An 18,459-nucleotide genomic window follows, 5' to 3' on the forward strand; every position below is an offset into this window, starting at 1 on the left:
TGAGGGTAAAGGTAAGAGGGATGAAGATGAGGGTGAAGGTAAGAGTGATGAAGATGAAGACGAGGGTTAAGGTAAGAGTGATGAAGATGAGGGTTAAGGTAAGAGTGATGAAGATGAGGGTAAAGGTAAGAGTGATGAAGATGAGGGTGAAGGTAAGAGGGATGAAGATGAGGGTTAAGGTAAGAGTGATGAAGATGAGGGTGAAGGTAAGAGGGATGAAGATGAGGGTAAAGGTAAGAGTGATGAAGATGAGGGTGAAGGTAAGAGGGATGAAGATGAGGGTTAAGGTAAGAGGGATGAAGATGAGGGTGAAGGTAAGAGTGATGAAGATGAGGGTGAAGGTAAGAGGGATGAAGATGAGGGTAAAGGTAAGAGTGATGAAGATGAGGGTGAAGGTAAGAGGGATGAAGATGAGGGTTAAGGTAAGAGGGATGAAGATGAGGGTGAAGGTAAGAGGGATGAAGATGAGGGTTAAGGTAAGAGTGATGAAGATGAGGGTGAAGGTAAGAGTGATGAAGATGAGGGTTAAGGTAAGAGGGATGAAGATGAGGGTTAAGGTAAGAGTGATGAAGATGAGGGTGAAGGTAAGAGGGATGAAGATGAGGGTTAAGGTAAGAGGGATGAAGATGAGGGTAAAGGTAAGAGTGATGAAGATGAGGGTGAAGGTAAGAGGGATGAAGATGAGGGTTAAGGTAAGAGTGATGAAGATGAAGACGAGGGTTAAGGTAAGAGGGATGAAGATGAGGGTGAAGGTAAGAGTGATGAAGATGAAGACGAGGGTTAAGGTAAGAGGGATGAAGATGAGGGTGAAGGTAAGAGGGATGAAGATGAGGGTGAAGGTAAGAGGGATGAAGATGAGGGTAAAGGTAAGAGTGATGAAGATGAGGGTGAAGGTCAGAGTGATGAAGATGAAGATGAGGGTAAAGGTAAGAGTGATGAAGATGAGGGTGAAGGTAAGAGGGATGAAGATGAGGTTAAGGTAAGAGTGATGAAGATGAGGGTTAAGGTAAGAGGGATGAAGATGAGGTTAAGGTAAGAGGGATGAAGATGAGGGTTAAGGTAAGAGTGATGAAGATGAGGGTGAAGGTCAGAGTGATGAAGATGAGGGTAAAGGTAAGAGTGATGAAGATGAGGGTAAAGGTAAAAGTGATGAAGATGAGGGTTAAGGTAAGAGTGATGAAGTTGAGGGTGAAGGTAAGAGGGATGAAGATGAGGGTAAAGGTAAAAGTGATGAAGATGAGGGTTAAGGTAAGAGTGATGAAGTTGAGGGTGAAGGTAAGAGGGATGAAGATGAGGTTAAGGTAAGAGTGATGAAGATGAGGTTAAGGTAAGAGGGATGAAGATGAGGGTTAAGGTAAGAGTGATGAAGATGAAGATGAGGGTGAAGGTAAGAGTGATGAAGATGAAGATGAGGGTGAAGGTAAGAGGGATGAAGATGAAGATGAGGGTGAAGGTAAGAGTGATGAAGATGAAGATGAGGGTAAAGGTAAGAGGGATGAAGATGAGGGTGAAGGTAAGAGTGATGAAGATGAAGACGAGGGTTAAGGTAAGAGTGATGAAGATGAGGGTTAAGGTAAGAGTGATGAAGATGAGGGTAAAGGTAAGAGTGATGAAGATGAGGGTGAAGGTAAGAGGGATGAAGATGAGGGTTAAGGTAAGAGTGATGAAGATGAGGGTGAAGGTAAGAGGGATGAAGATGAGGGTAAAGGTAAGAGTGATGAAGATGAGGGTGAAGGTAAGAGGGATGAAGATGAGGGTTAAGGTAAGAGGGATGAAGATGAGGGTGAAGGTAAGAGTGATGAAGATGAGGGTGAAGGTAAGAGGGATGAAGATGAGGGTAAAGGTAAGAGTGATGAAGATGAGGGTGAAGGTAAGAGGGATGAAGATGAGGGTTAAGGTAAGAGGGATGAAGATGAGGGTGAAGGTAAGAGGGATGAAGATGAGGGTTAAGGTAAGAGTGATGAAGATGAGGGTGAAGGTAAGAGTGATGAAGATGAGGGTTAAGGTAAGAGGGATGAAGATGAGGGTTAAGGTAAGAGTGATGAAGATGAGGGTGAAGGTAAGAGGGATGAAGATGAGGGTTAAGGTAAGAGGGATGAAGATGAGGGTAAAGGTAAGAGTGATGAAGATGAGGGTGAAGGTAAGAGGGATGAAGATGAGGGTTAAGGTAAGAGTGATGAAGATGAAGACGAGGGTTAAGGTAAGAGGGATGAAGATGAGGGTGAAGGTAAGAGTGATGAAGATGAAGACGAGGGTTAAGGTAAGAGGGATGAAGATGAGGGTGAAGGTAAGAGTGATGAAGATGAGGGTAAAGGTAAGAGTGATGAAGATGAGGGTGAAGGTAAGAGGGATGAAGATGAGGGTTAAGGTAAGAGGGATGAAGATGAGGGTGAAGGTAAGAGTGATGAAGATGAAGACGAGGGTGAAGGTAAGAGTGATGAAGATGAGGGTTAAGGTAAGAGTGATGAAGATGAGGGTAAAGGTAAGAGTGATGAAGATGAGGGTGAAGGTAAGAGGGATGAAGATGAGGGTGAAGGTAAGAGTGATGAAGATGAAGATGAGGGTTAAGGTAAGAGGGATGAAGATGAGGGTGAAGGTCAGAGTGATGAAGATGAAGATGAGGGTGAAGGTAAGAGTGATGAAGATGAAGATGAGGGTTAAGGTAAGAGGGATGAAGATGAGGGTTAAGGTAAGAGGGATGAAGATGAGGGTTAAGGTAAGAGTGATGAAGATGAAGATGAGGGTAAAGGTAAGAGGGATGAAGATGAGGGTTAAGGTAAGAGGGATGAAGATGAGGGTGAAGGTCAGAGTGATGAAGATGAAGATGAGGGTGAAGGTAAGAGGGATGAAGATGAGGGTTAAGGTAAGAGGGATGAAGATGAGGGTGAAGGTAAGAGTGATGAAGATGAAGATGAGGGTTAAGGTAAGAGTGATGAAGATGAAGATGAGGGTGAAGGTAAGAGGGATGAAGATGAGGTTAAGGTAAGAGTGATGAAGATGAGGGTTAAGGTAAGAGTGATGAAGATGAGGGTTAAGGTAAGAGGGATGAAGATGAGGGTAAAGGTAAGAGTGATGAAGATGAGGGTTAAGGTAAGAGTGATGAAGATGAGGGTGAAGGTAAGAGGGATGAAGATGAGGGTAAAGGTAAGAGTGATGAAGATGAGGGTGAAGGTCAGAGTGATGAAGATGAAGATGAGGGTAAAGGTAAGAGTGATGAAGATGAGGGTGAAGGTAAGAGGGATGAAGATGAGGTTAAGGTAAGAGTGATGAAGATGAGGGTTAAGGTAAGAGGGATGAAGATGAGGGTTAAGGTAAGAGTGATGAAGATGAGGGTGAAGGTCAGAGTGATGAAGATGAGGGTAAAGGTAAGAGTGATGAAGATGAGGGTAAAGGTAAGAGTGATGAAGATGAGGGTGAAGGTAAGAGGGATGAAGATGAGGTTAAGGTAAGAGTGATGAAGATGAGGTTAAGGTAAGAGGGATGAAGATGAGGGTTAAGGTAAGAGTGATGAAGATGAAGATGAGGGTGAAGGTAAGAGTGATGAAGATGAAGATGAGGGTGAAGGTAAGAGGGATGAAGATGAAGATGAGGGTGAAGGTAAGAGTGATGAAGATGAGGGTTAAGGTAAGAGGGATGAAGATGAGGGTAAAGGTAAGAGTGATGAAGATGAGGGTGAAGGTAAGAGGGATGAAGATGAGGGTCAAGGTAAGAGGGATGAAGATGAGGGTGAAGGTAAGAGTGATGAAGATGAAGACGAGGGTTAAGGTAAGAGGGATGAAGATGAGGGTGAAGGTAAGAGTGATGAAGATGAGGGTAAAGGTAAGAGTGATGAAGATGAGGGTGAAGGTAAGAGGGATGAAGATGAGGGTTAAGGTAAGAGGGATGAAGATGAGGGTGAAGGTAAGAGTGATGAAGATGAAGACGAGGGTGAAGGTAAGAGTGATGAAGATGAGGGTTAAGGTAAGAGTGATGAAGATGAGGGTAAAGGTAAGAGTGATGAAGATGAGGGTGAAGGTAAGAGGGATGAAGATGAGGGTGAAGGTAAGAGTGATGAAGATGAAGATGAGGGTTAAGGTAAGAGGGATGAAGATGAGGGTGAAGGTCAGAGTGATGAAGATGAAGATGAGGGTGAAGGTAAGAGTGATGAAGATGAAGATGAGGGTTAAGGTAAGAGGGATGAAGATGAGGGTTAAGGTAAGAGGGATGAAGATGAGGGTTAAGGTAAGAGTGATGAAGATGAAGATGAGGGTAAAGGTAAGAGGGATGAAGATGAGGGTTAAGGTAAGAGGGATGAAGATGAGGGTGAAGGTCAGAGTGATGAAGATGAAGATGAGGGTGAAGGTAAGAGGGATGAAGATGAGGGTTAAGGTAAGAGGGATGAAGATGAGGGTGAAGGTAAGAGTGATGAAGATGAAGATGAGGGTTAAGGTAAGAGTGATGAAGATGAAGATGAGGGTTAAGGTAAGAGGGATGAAGATGAGGGTTAAGGTAAGAGGGATGAAGATGAGGGTGAAGGTAAGAGTGATGAAGATGAAGATGAGGGTAAAGGTAAGAGTGATGAAGATGAAGATGAGGGTGAAGGTAAGAGTGATGAAGATGAAGATGAGGGTAAAGGTAAGAGTGATGAAGATGAAGATGAGGTTAAGGTAAGAGTGATGAAGATGAAGATGAGGGTGAAGGTAAGAGTGATGAAGATGAAGATGAGGGTGAAGGTAAGAGTGATGAAGATGAAGATGAGGGTAAAGGAAAGAGGGATGAAGATGAAGATGAGGTTAAGGTAAGAGGGATGAAGATGAAGATGAGGGTGAAGGTCAGAGTGATGAAGATGAAGATGAGGGTGAAGGTCAGAGTGATGAAGATGAAGATGAGGGTGAAGGTAAGAGGGATGAAGATGAGGGTTAAGGTAAGAGGGATGAAGATGAGGGTGAAGGTAAGAGGGATGAAGATGAGGGTGAAGGTCAGAGTGATGAAGATGAAGATGAGGGTGAAGGTAAGAGGGATGAAGATGAGGGTGAAGGTAAGAGGGATGAAGATGAGGGTGAAGGTAAGAGTGATGAAGATGAAGATGAGGGTGAAGGTAAGAGTGATGAAGATGAAGATGAGGGTGAAGGTAAGAGGGATGAAGATGAGGGTTAAGGTAAGAGTGATGAAGATGAGGGTGAAGGTCAGAGTGATGAAGATGAAGATGAGGGTTAAGGTAAGAGGGATGAAGATGAGGGTTAAGGTAAGAGGGATGAAGATGAGGGTTAAGGTAAGAGTGATGAAGATGAAGATGAGGGTGAAGGTAAGAGTGATGAAGATGAAGATGAGGGTAAAGGTAAGAGTGATGAAGATGAAGATGAGGTTAAGGTAAGAGTGATGAAGATGAAGATGAGGGTGAAGGTAAGAGTGATGAAGATGAAGATGAGGGTGAAGGTAAGAGTGATGAAGATGAAGATGAGGGTAAAGGAAAGAGGGATGAAGATGAAGATGAGGTTAAGGTAAGAGGGATGAAGATGAAGATGAGGGTGAAGGTCAGAGTGATGAAGATGAAGATGAGGGTGAAGGTCAGAGTGATGAAGATGAAGATGAGGGTGAAGGTAAGAGGGATGAAGATGAGGGTTAAGGTAAGAGGGATGAAGATGAGGGTGAAGGTAAGAGGGATGAAGATGAGGGTGAAGGTCAGAGTGATGAAGATGAAGATGAGGGTGAAGGTAAGAGGGATGAAGATGAGGGTGAAGGTAAGAGGGATGAAGATGAGGGTGAAGGTAAGAGTGATGAAGATGAAGATGAGGGTGAAGGTAAGAGTGATGAAGATGAAGATGAGGGTGAAGGTAAGAGGGATGAAGATGAGGGTGAAGGTAAGAGTGATGAAGATGAAGATGAGGGTGAAGGTAAGAGGGATGAAGATGAGGGTTAAGGTAAGAGTGATGAAGATGAGGGTGAAGGTAAGAGGGATGAAGATGAGGGTGAAGGTAAGAGTGATGAAGATGAAGATGAGGGTGAAGGTAAGAGTGATGAAGATGAAGATGAGGGTGAAGGTCAGAGGGATGAAGATGAGGGTGAAGGTCAGAGTGATGAAGATGAAGATGAGCGTTTGCGTATATAAAACAATAATTAGATAACTAAGAGTTAATTCTTACCATCTCTGAGGAATTTGCTGTCACACTTTGCCCTGATTCGCTCCACGCTGCCGCCCACTTCCTGATAAGAGATCCAATCAGAGATGTGTTGAAACACTGAGACTTGATTCAGAGAACAGAGTAGCTCTGTGTGCAGGGTGAATAGTTGGAGTAATAATGAAACTAAAGCCCACTGTAACAGAGACGTCCTGTAGATCTCTGTCCCTGTTGGATTACATTTATTGTGTTTATGAAGCACCGTGTCAAATGCATATCAAAGAGTGCTGCACACGTTAAGATATTCAACCTACAGGAACTAGCACAGCTCGTTAGAGAAAATAAGGAGGCAGATAAAATGTGTCACAGTTTGATGTGGATTAATGATTGACAAACAGCGCTGCCTCTGCTTCCTTAGAAAAAAATACAAATGTAATGACAGAAGTGTCAGGGACTGCAGGAGCTGCAGGACGAGTCTTTTGTCTGCACAGGTGCTTTCTGACTGTTCATGAGCTACACACCTCCATTTAAAGTCATGTCAAGTTTAATGAAGCAATTTATATCTCAACACACAGCACTCTTTCAAGGAGCGACCTCAAACTAGAAAAGAAAAGAAAAACAGATCAGATCCACATCAATAAATCATAAAGTCTGTCCTGTGTAAATGTGTCTCTGAGTCCTGACTGTCTACAATGAGGGAGAAGCTCGAGTCCCGCTGGCTGTGTTGTTGTCAGAGCCGTGTTTACATGGACGGGACGGCCGGCTCCTCCCCTTGTGTATAAAAGCTGTTTTAGTCAAGAACTAGAGAGAAGAAGAAGAACATACTCACTGATTATTTGGATGTTAGTAAATTTCCCGTTCACATCCTCCCTTGAGTTTTCATAAAATCTTTATATCAACTGATTGGCGCCTGGAACCAAGACAGCCAGCTGCCTCAATACTCGTGACTACAGTACATTTAATTCAGCACCAAAACGGCATTAAAAGAAGAAGAAGAAGGCAAAGGTACAAGACTGTACGTACTTTCTGTCCGGAGTCGAACTACCCATCCCACAATCCACTGCGAATGAGATCGTTTCTTCTTGAATGTAACGTTTGTCGTTGTTCTCGTGTTTATACTGTTAATCGTTTAGTTTGTGTTGTTGAATAAATAAACTACATTCACTGCAGCATGACAAGCTAATCACTACATTTCATGTTAGCTAATGAACTAGCTAGCCTGCTAGCAAAACTTATCTGTTTGCATAATGCGCCGAGGGCGGGAAACATTGCCATGGTAACAGCTAGCTCAACCAATCAGAGACGTCTCTGTGACACTCTATTGTCCTGGGTAGTGTAGTTCTTTGATATCGTGAATAAATCTAGTTTTTCTTAAAGCGAGGTTGATATCAGACGAACTCGTGTCTCCTACAGAAGCGTAAAGCATCGTTTAACACTCAGGTAGCTCGTGTTCAGTCTACCTTGGATGGTTCTGACATTATGGCTGGTAATCATACTGTTGAGCTCTATCGCAGCTGTACTAAACTCCTTCCTGTGAACGTGAGTGTAGAGGGGTTGGAGATGTTTCTCTGGAACTAACTCAGACACCTCCAGTAACTCACCCTCCCACCACACACCTTTGACACTTCCTTTAAAATTCCTAGTTAAAACCACCAGGGATGTGCAGTAACACCTCTGCTGATTCAGAGGAAAAGAGACACTTCATGTGACGTATTGATGCCCGGAGGTCTTTTCACAACAGTATGTTGGTACAGCAGCAAGTGTCAACTGATTATTCCAACAAAAACAGATGAAACCTTTGGATCAGCGTTGCCAGGTCCTCTTATTATAAGCGTCTTTGGGCTTGTTTCTCAAGTGCAGCTGTTTATTTTGTCTTGCTCTGCTCCCTGTTTGAACCTCTCCTGTTTCTCTCCCAGATCTCTCCAATAACGTGAAACACGATAGTTTTGTCCTGTTGCAGGATCCGTCCATGACCCTGTTCCCCTGGTTAATCCTGTACCTCCCCTTCCCCTTTACAGCTGTGGAATCTTATATTCTTTATACTTTTATGTTTGCTCATTAACTGATCCAATGCATTACACATAGCATTACACATATCACGTATACATGCACCGTGTCCTTATATGACCACTGCAACACACGAACCTTGCACGATACTCACCTCACCACAGGAGTTTTATCTCACGTACACAGACTCAACAACAGCTCCTTATAAGGACTATTTTTTTAAAACTCTCAAGGACAAGTTACTGCTACATTCACATATTTATACACTGACCACAAGGTACTGACACAGATAAAGCTGCACCTTTTTCTTTGATCCTCCTCTGTAAGTTTTGATCACACTATAAAAGATTGTACGCCCCAAGAGCGGGCAGAGAACTTACTTTGTGTATCCTGTACGCATAGCTGAACTTCTCTCCATGCTGCATGTAATAAACTGGGTGACTTAGCAACTCAACAGATTCTGAAAGTCTCTTTTATTTGCTCTCGTCCCAAGGTTCGGAGGGTTTCCTCTTTCTGCTGATTTTCTGCAGGCCCAGTTCTACCACAATTACATGGCGACGAGGATGGGATTCCTAACATCAACCGGGTAGTTTCCTCCGAAACAACTTCTCCACCCAAATCAACTGAGGAATAGGTAAGTCAAACACCTTTTCTAAAGTTTGACAGTTTAGGGGTGGAGAGTATAGAGTTGTGAGAAGGGAGCTCTAGGTTTGGTAACGGAATCCCTGATAAATTTTGGGTAAAGAACCAGAACTGTGTGAAACTACTCTGACCATCGGACGATAGTGAAAAAAATAAAAGAAGAAGAATAAAATAAGGTAAATAAAAGAAGAAGAATAAAATAAGGTAAATAAAAGAAGAAGAATAAAATCAAGTACCTAAATTTATAGAAAATAGTGGGAACGAATTTATTGAAGAATAAAATCAAGTACCTAAATTTATATAAAATAGTGGGAACGAATTTTTTTGAACTAATAAAATCAAGTACCTAAATTTATATAAAATAGTGGGAACGAATTTATTGAACTAATAAAATCAAGTACCTAAATTTGTATAAAATAGTGGGAACGAATTTATGAAACTAAAAATTCTGGGTTTCATGGGAAACCTCAGAGACGTCTGAGGGAGTACAGTGAAAACAGAATATTAAACTAAAATTCTGGGTTTCATGGGAAACCTCAGAGACGTCTGAGGGAGTACAGTGAAAACAGAAATTAAGCAAAGAATTGCAAAAACAAGGATAAAGTAAAAAGGCTATGCTAAAGTGATAAAATAAAACAAACAAATAAAAGGAACAATGGGAAAATCAACCAGTAAACTAAAGCCTGATGGCGAAGGTAATACTCCGGATAGATCAATCTTAATGCAAATGAAAACAGGGTACCCTGACATAGATTGGCTTAAAATTTTCAAACGTTGGAACAAAAAAATAAAAAATAAAATAAAAAAAAAAAAAAAAAAAAATAATAATAATAAAAAAATAATAATAATAATAATAAAAAATAATAATAAATAAATAAAATAAAAATGGCCGGTACTGGGCACTTGCGACCCAAAGAAATGCGCAAAAGTGGATAAAATGTTGAAAGAAAAGTGGTGGGGAAAAGATGGCAAAGGAAAAGCAGGACCAAAGAAGAGTGAAGACCTCCATTGGGGGCTTGTGAAAGGTCATGTTGAAAAGAAAGCAGCAGTAAGTAGGGAGAGAACAGCGCTGAAAACAGCGGCTGAAATGTCAGAAAAGGCACAGCAGGAAGGTGAAGCAAACGAGAAACTTAGATTAATGTTACATTCAGTAAATCAGCCAGGAGAGCCAAGCAAACCCCCCCAAAAAAAACAAAAAAAACAAAAAAAAACAGATAAAGCCAAAGTTACAGCTTGGTCTCCGAATAATCCATTTGGTAAAAAGGGCTCAACTGTTAAGTTGTACCCCAGCCTGTTAACAAAAGAAGGCTCTCCCCCTGACTATAGCTCAGATGACGAATTGTACCTGTATAGAAATACACCTCGAGCACCTGCACCTAGACAGGGCAGAAGCGGACAGGCTGCAGCTGCACCGCAACAACAGGATGAGCGAGCAGAGGGAGGGGGAGATAGCAGTAAGGAGCTTTCGGGCGGATCAGATGAAGAACAAAAAGCACCGAGGCAATCTGAAAGGGTTAAACAGCAAAAATTTAAAAAAGAACAAGAAAAAAAAGGAGCAGGGTCAGAAAGGAGCTAGCGGATCAGGACAGGGAGGCACACACGTGCTCGAAGCCCCTTTAAGAATATTTCCAGGAATAAATGGGGATGGGTCTCTTATCACTGCATACCGCCCCTGGACTAAAATGGAATTAAAACAACTGACTGACGATACCCCAGATCCTAAGAAGGACATGACTCAGACTATAACATATCTAAAGAGACTGTCTGGATGTTTCCATCCCTGTCAGGGTGACTGGTACAACTTTTGTATGGCGCGTTGGCCTAAGCTCGAGGATAGATGGAAAATATATCTTGATGCACAGAGCGCAGCTGCAAAAGATCAGACAGAAGAAAGGGGCGAACTTATGTTGGAAGAAATAATGAAGGATTTACAGACTAAATTCAAAGTCAACCCAGATTGGGGTAAACTGTCAGGACTACATAAAAGAAAAGAGGAACAGGTGGAAGATTTTGTGACTAGGTTGCAAAACACATTTAAGAAATACTCAGGCTTAACCTCAGAGCAGTTCGCCCCGCTTCTTCCGCACGCATTCGTTGACGGATTAGAAAGACATTCCAGAGAAGTGATAAAACAAGACCTCGCGTGGGAGGTAAAAACTCTAGAACAGTGTGTAGCTATAGCCAAACACTTGGAAAGAAATCGACAAAATGCTGAATCCTCTGATAGTTCTAGCTCAGAGTCTGACACCGATTGTAAAAACAAAAATAAAATAAGACACAGAAATAAGGGAAAGAAAGACAAACGCAAACAATATTCTGGTGCTGTAAAACAAATGATTGTGCAACAGCCTCAGCAGGCTGCCCCTACCCAACCCTCCTCTCTCCCACAGACACAGTTTTTATCTCCAGCTCCCATACAGTGGCCAGTTTATCACCCCTTTCCAGCAGCTCAAGGAACCAACCCCTTTCACAGTCGAGAGGAGCTCTTCCTAGAGGAGGGGGCGGAGGTAGAGGCATGAATAGACAGCAAATGGGTCCCCCTGGTGGACCATTCCTGCACCCACAATAGGCCAGCGAGGCTCCACACCAAGGCTCACAGGGAAGTAAGCCACCCACACTTACACAAACACTAATTCCCCTTTTATTAGCTCCTCTTTCTGTTTCTCCAGATCCGAAGGCAGTGATGGAAATAAACAGGACCTCAACTGAGATGCTAGTAGACACTGGGGCTACTGTTTCTACCCTGACTCCCTCTGATGCAGCTGCTGCTAATGTTGCACCCTCCACAGAAACCCTAAGTACCATAGGAGTGGCTGGAATTACGCAACAAAATTATGTCTCACAACCTGCTCTAGTGTCTTTTCAGGGTCAAAATCTGGAGCACTCTTTTCTACTTATGGGCGACAACTCACCAGTAAGTTTAATGGGAAGAGATTTATTAGGTAAGTTAAAAGCCACTTTGGTATGCCATGCTAATTCTGTTGAATTACAGCTCCCTCCAACTTCCCAGATGTCCATGACAGTTAACCAGCCTGGACTTTTCTACAGCCTAATGTATAATGACTTTCAGTCAGATATTATTATAAGAAGCATGGTGCCTTTTACATTTGATCTATTGCAGGAGTTTCTCTCAGACAGCCCAGACCTCCCTGATGTTTCCTCAGCTTGTGTCCCTCCACACCGCATGCACTGGACTTTGCACGTTGACCCTACAGGACGAGACCTTGAGTATTTCCATCATTTTTCTCCCTTCTTAGGACAGGCCTGTAGTGTTTTTGCGTGCACCATTTTGTTGTGTAAGCAGGGGGGTGCCCTATTGACACATCAATTGGGCCCAGTAGCCTCCAGCTTGTTCCAGCAACCTGACTCCGCCCCACACCTGACTCTCTACACCTGTGAAGGTTACGAGCCTAAAGACTTAGGTCCCATAGCAAAGACCTTACAGACTCTGACTCCAACCATCTCACATTTGTACCAAGGAATGGTGTACTCCCACTATGAGGGCGTGGCATGGACAGTGACAGTAGATGACTCATGGTTAGCTGATGACGAAGATCCTGTATGCACCATTTCACCTTTTAAGACCACTGACATGTCTCACCCTCTTTCTCTGTTCTCAGTTTCTGTTCCTCCTCAGTCCCCTGCCACAGCGGGAGTCCCAGACACATTGTGGTCTCAGTACTCTAATGAGTGTGGCCTAATGTTGTCTCACCCTCCTGTGTCAATTCCTGTAAAATCAGGTCCTGCTCCCAGAAAACAGCAGTACCCCCTCTCACAGGCCTCTCTGGAAGGCATTAAGCCTGTCATCGCTACCCTTTTAGACCAAGGAGTTTTGGTGCCGTGTCAGAGCCCCTGTAACACCCCTATTCTACCCGTTAAGAAACCTAACTCCCCTGACTGGCGGTTTGTTCAAGATCTCCGCCTGATTAATGACTATGTGGCTCCCATGACTCCTGTAGTACCCAGCCCCACCACCATCCTAACCTCTATTCCTGCTTCTACTCAGTGGTACTCTGTTGTTGACCTCTGTTCTGCTTTTTTCAGCATCCCTGTCTCCCCAGAGTCCCAGTACCTGTTTGCTTTCACCTACGGTGGGCATCAGTACACGTGGACTCGCCTCCCACAAGGTTTTATTCACAGCCCCACTCTTTTTGCCTCCCTGGAGGCAGTGCCTTGATCCAGTACGTGGACGACCTGTTGGTAGCCAGCCCCACCAAAGAGGCATGCGAAACGGACACAAGAGCTCTGTTGTTGTCATTGGCTGAGAAGGGACACAAGGCCAGCGCCACGAAAGCCCAGCTGGTGCAACAAGAAGTGATCTACCTGGGCCATGTTCTCAAAGGTAACACCCGCCAAGTCAGTAGTAAACGTGTTTCTGCTGTTTTGAACATTCCAAAACCCCACACCAAGAAGCAGCTGAAGTCGTTCCTAGGCATCCTCAGGTACTCCAGACCATGGATCATGGACTTTGCCCCTCGAGCCAGGCCCCTTCAAGACATGCTCCTGCAGGCAGCTCCTGAGCACCTCCAATGGACGGAGGATGCAGAGACAGCGTTCACTGACTTAAAACAAGCACTTTCACAGGCCCCGGCGCTGGGTCTCCCTGATTACAGCAAACCTTTCCAGCTGTACGTTCACGAACGCAATGGGTTTGCCTCTGGTGTTCTCACTCAACAACATGGCTCTAACAAACGCCCAGTAGGTTACTATTCCACTCGCCTTGACAACACTGAGCTGGGTTTGCCCCCGTGTCTCCGAGCTGTGGCGGCTGCTGCTTTCATGGTAAGAACCGTGTCTGACCTGGTATTGGACTCTCAGTGTAAACTTTATGTTCCCCATGCAGTGAGTGCTCTGCTTACCAGAGCCAGCACACAACACCTTTCCGCAGCCAGACAGAGTCATTATGAATTGTTGCTGCTGTTTATGCCTAATCTTACTATTCACAGATCTCCAACTCTCGATCCCTCTTCTCTCCTTCCTACTGCTGCTGACGGTGAGCCCCATGACTGCCAGGCGACGTTAACAATGACCTACACCATTCGTGAAGATCTCTTTGACACCCCTTTGTCTAACCCTGACCTTACCCTGTTCACTGACGGCAGCTCTTCTAGAAACCTGCAGGGCACCCTTGATTCAGGTTGGGCTGTAGTTTCTCCCACTGGCACCATTCTTACAGGTAAACTTCCAGACCACTTCTCTGCTCAACAGGCGGAGCTAGTGGCTCTCACTCAGGCATGTATCTATGCAAAGAATAAATCTGTTAACATCTACACTGACTCTCGGTATGCTTTAGGTGTCTGCCTTGATTTTGGTGGAATCTGGAGACATCGTGATTTCTTAACATCTGCAGGCACTCCTATTAAAAATGCTTCCCTAGTAGAGGCTCTCCTAAAAGCTCTCCTTCTTCCTTCTAAAGTTGCTATTCTCAAATGTGACGCCCATACATCTTCCAAAGATCCTGTGAGCCTCGGTAACGCAAGAGCTGATACTGCAGCAAAAGCCGCTGCGGTGTCAGGAGCCCTCGCTCCCGTGTTGGCGACCTCAATACTGGTTTCTCCCAGCCCGGATCCCTCCGTCCATGACGTAGCTGCCTTACAGTTAGCTGCCGAACCCTTGGAACGATCTCACTGGCAGACAAAATGTGTTCTTGTAAATAATGTATATTACTCTGTCGACGGGCGCCCGTGTTGCCCTCAGTCGCTCCTCCCCTACCTCTTACAGACTGTTCACGGTGTAGCACACGTGAACAAAGGGGGGATGGAAGCGATAATTAGACGTGTATGGTATGCAAATAATGTATCCCAGGCATGTGCTGATTTTGTACAAAGATGTGCCATTTGCCAACAACACAACGTTGGAAAGACAACAAAAGTGAAACAAGGTGCTCATCCTGCTCCACCAGGACCATTTTCAAATTTACAGATTGATTTTATCCAAATGCCAAAACACGGACGGTTTCAATACGTCCTGGTCATGGTGGACACATTCTCAGGATGGCCCGAAGCTTTTCCTACTGCAAAAGCAGACACAACAGCAGTATCAAAAGCCTTACTCAAAGAGCTCATTCCAAGGTTTGGTATCCCAGTATCCATTAATAGTGACAGAGGGACTCATTTTACTGGACAAATAGTGCAAGATGTTGTTACAGCACTAGGAATCAAACACCACCTGCACACACCTTACCATCCACAAAGTGCAGGGAAAGTTGAAAGGTTGAACCAGACTCTGAAACTCAAACTAGCTAAAATATGTGCACAGACACAACTTAGCTGGCCGGAGGCTCTTCCTCTGGCCCTGATGAGTATCAGAGCTACTACTAGCAGACGTAATCATTTATCTCCATATGAGGTGATTACAGGACGAGCCATGAGCACCCCAGGATCTCTGGGCACTATGATAGTGCCTCAAGAAATGGCCCTGAGACATGATAGTGTACTAAACTATTGCAAAGCGTTGCACTATGCCTTCTCATCCATTCACAAACAGGTTCGTGAAGGACAACCACAACCCCTGAACGAACCAGGACATCCACTGCAACCAGGTGACTACGTGGTTATAAAGATCCACCAAAGGAAGACTGCACTGCAGCCCCGGTGGACCAAACCTTATCAGGTTCTACTCGTCACAAACACCGCAGTAAAGGTCGAAGGTCGACCTACATGGATCCACGCATCCCACTGTAAGAAGGTAACACCACCTGCTGCAACGGCTGACAAGACAGCATTAGAGCGTTGAGGAATTAGTCGACAGGAGTGTACGACGTGCTCTGCTCCTACAGCAGGCAACATGGCTCCAACTCCAACCCTCCTGCCATTGACTGAGAGGCAGCCACGCGGTCAGAAGAGAGACAGGCCCAGACCATGGCATCCTTTTAGAAATCATAAAGGCCTGTGTGGCCTCCGAGGCACGACATGTATCCTCCTAATTTTTGCTAGCATTGTGCTAGCACCTTGGTTATGGTATCAGCTGCAAGAAACTAACACTAAATCTGTAACCACTCCCACTAAACCCTCTCTCACCAACTCTACAGCACCCGATGTTAACACCACCTTTTCTCCACAGCAACAACCACGTGAAAGACGGTCTGTATCCTCTACCACTGTCTCTTGTCTCACACCTTCTCCCAAACAAACTCATAAGACCATTCCTCAGATTTTCCTTCCTAGAAATCAGCATTGATGAGCAATTTGTTTGGTAAATGGAAAGGTCTAATTATGTCTGTCCTACTTTCAATTGCAGTCATGGCTGCAATTCTCATTCTCTGTGGTTGTTGCTGTATCCCATGTATTAGAGCTCTTATGACTCGCTTGATTGACCATGGTATTTCACCCCCACATCCTGAAGATGCTGTGCAAAATTTCCCGCTGCTAGCGGTTAATGGTGATGCTAATGATGCTGATGATGAAAATAAAGGCTACCCCGATCTCAGTTTCTTCCCCTTTGATGAGTGATGTGTGAAGGATGTTTTATGTTTTATTTTGTTTTATCGTAGTTTGTTCTAAAGAACAAAAGGGGGGAATGTGGAATCTTATATTCTTTATACTTTTATGTTTGCTCATTAACTGATCCAATGCATTACACATAGCATTACACATATCACGTATACATGCACCGTGTCCTTATATGACCACTGCAACACACGAACCTTGCACGATACTCACCTCACCACAGGAGTTTTATCTCACGTACACAGACTCAACAACAGCTCCTTATAAGGACTATTTTTTTAAAACTCTCAAGGACAAGTTACTGCTACATTCACATATTTAGACACTGACCACAAGGTACTGACACAGATAAAGCTGCACCTTTTTCTTTGATCCTCCTCTGTAAGTTTCGATCACACTATAAAAGATTGTACGCCCCAAGAGCGGGCAGAGAACTTACTTTGTGTATCCTGTACGCATAGCTGAACTTCTCTCCATGCTGCATGTAATAAACTGGGTGACTTAGCAACTCAACAGTTTCTGAAAGTCTCTTTTATTTGCTCTCGTCCCAAGGTTCGGAGGGTTTCCTCTTTCTGCTGATTTTCTGCAGGCCCAGTTCTACCACACAGCCCACCCACACAAGCACACAGGCAGGGACGTGTCCAGAGAGCTGGCCAGGGGTGGCATGCCCCCCCCCCCCCCCCCCCCCCCCACATCATAATGGAAAGGAAAACTTTGCACATCAATTTCATAAAACAGGTTAAAAGGAAAATAATGCCGACTATCTTCCTTACAATGAACTAACGGGCAACGTGTCAGGACCAAAACATTGCTGGTTAGACTGTGCAGGAGTTTCCATGAACATTTGTAAGTCCTTTCTTTTGGACTCACCTCCACTGACCTGCTCGTTTCTCTCACCAGATCTGGTGACACTGAATCTGACGCCATCGATGGACGACATGCAGCCGGACAGCACGGCCTCGTTCTTAAAACATTCTGACATTCACCGATTTGTAAGAAAACAAAACACCAAACATGTTGAAGTTCACGTAAGTATGTAAGCCCTTACTGGACATGGATCTATACATTTATTTATTCAGGTTGTGTTTTTGTTAGATCATTTTAATCTAGTTATTCAAATTCAAATCATAAAACTTGATTTGACCCCGGGAGTTAATTCACACATGGAGCAGGAGCATGAAAGATCAAAACAAGGAACAGCAAAGAATGAATACAAAACACACCTTGATGGGTACGATTTCAAATCACATTTTGTAATATAATGATAAATATTACAGTGTAAAGACAGTCCACTTTGGGGCGGCTGTGGATCAGTGGTAGAAACGGTCGTCTTTCTACCGGAAGGTCGGGGGTTCGATCCCCAGCTCCTGCAGCCACATGTCCGATGTGTCCTTGGACAAGACAATTAACCCCAAGTTTCTCCCGCTGCTTCGTCAGCTGCGAATAAATGAAAAACATTCCAGACACAGATATAATAAATTCAACTTTATCTCCACTTTGCTAATCATGCTAACGTGCTAACATGCTAACATGCTAACGTGCTCTGTTGGGTGACGAAAGAGAAATAATTCAAATGAATTTTCCTGAAGGACACTCTTGGCATCTTGTCGGCCGCCCTCGTTTCTTTTCCATGTCTTCACGAGCGACAGAGGGGGGGCTCAGGGTTCGTCAGGACAAACAGTGGAATGTCGCTGATTTTGTCACTGACTCGCTCACATCACATGCTGTGACGGAGGATTAGGGACACGTTAAAGAAAGTCGTTATTTTAGTCTGTAGTTGTATCAGAAGAGCAGCAGCCGCCTGTACGAAAATGAGGAACGTGGAGCATCTTGTGAAGTTATACTTAAGCAAAGGTTTCACAAATAAGGAAATACTTCATCTTTTGTCACATCAGCATCAGATTGTCATAAGTATCAGGATCGTGAAAAGATACTGCAAGAAACTGGAGCTTTTCATAAGAAAGAACCACACTGACTTGGAGGAAATTGTCTCTTTTGTGGCAGAGGAAATAGCTGTCAGTGGACATCTACAAAGTTGGTAACACCTGCGTGCCATCCAGAGGGGGTTTGTGGTTTCTCAGGAGACTATTTGATCATCAAGATTTTAGATCTGGAAGGAGTGGAGCTCCCAGTCCAACAACAGAGGTCCCAACACCCTGTGGCATGTGGATTCTTAGGATAAACTGAAGCCGTATGGCATTTGAATTAATGGGAGCATTGACAGATTTAGTCGTCACATAATGTGGATGGAGGCATACACTACT

The 18,459-nt window shown here is 44.1% G+C and overlaps 1 protein-coding gene and 1 long non-coding RNA gene across 5 annotated transcripts in view; one reads left to right on the forward strand and one right to left on the reverse strand.

Moving 5' to 3' along the window:
- Positions 1–18,459, reverse strand: part of LOC110003756 (V-set domain containing T-cell activation inhibitor 1) — a 195,282-nt gene that overhangs the window by 152,499 nt on the left and 24,324 nt on the right. The gene's annotated exons all lie outside the window — the stretch shown is intronic.
- On the forward strand, positions 6,732–16,708 carry LOC136179303 (uncharacterized). Its single transcript, XR_010666457.1, has 2 exons — positions 6,732–8,739; positions 11,417–16,708. It is a non-coding gene; the product is annotated as an uncharacterized lncRNA (long non-coding RNA).

Source organism: Labrus bergylta, chromosome 5 (genome assembly GCF_963930695.1).
Source record: "Labrus bergylta chromosome 5, fLabBer1.1, whole genome shotgun sequence".
Taxonomy (NCBI): domain Eukaryota; kingdom Metazoa; phylum Chordata; class Actinopteri; order Labriformes; family Labridae; genus Labrus; species Labrus bergylta.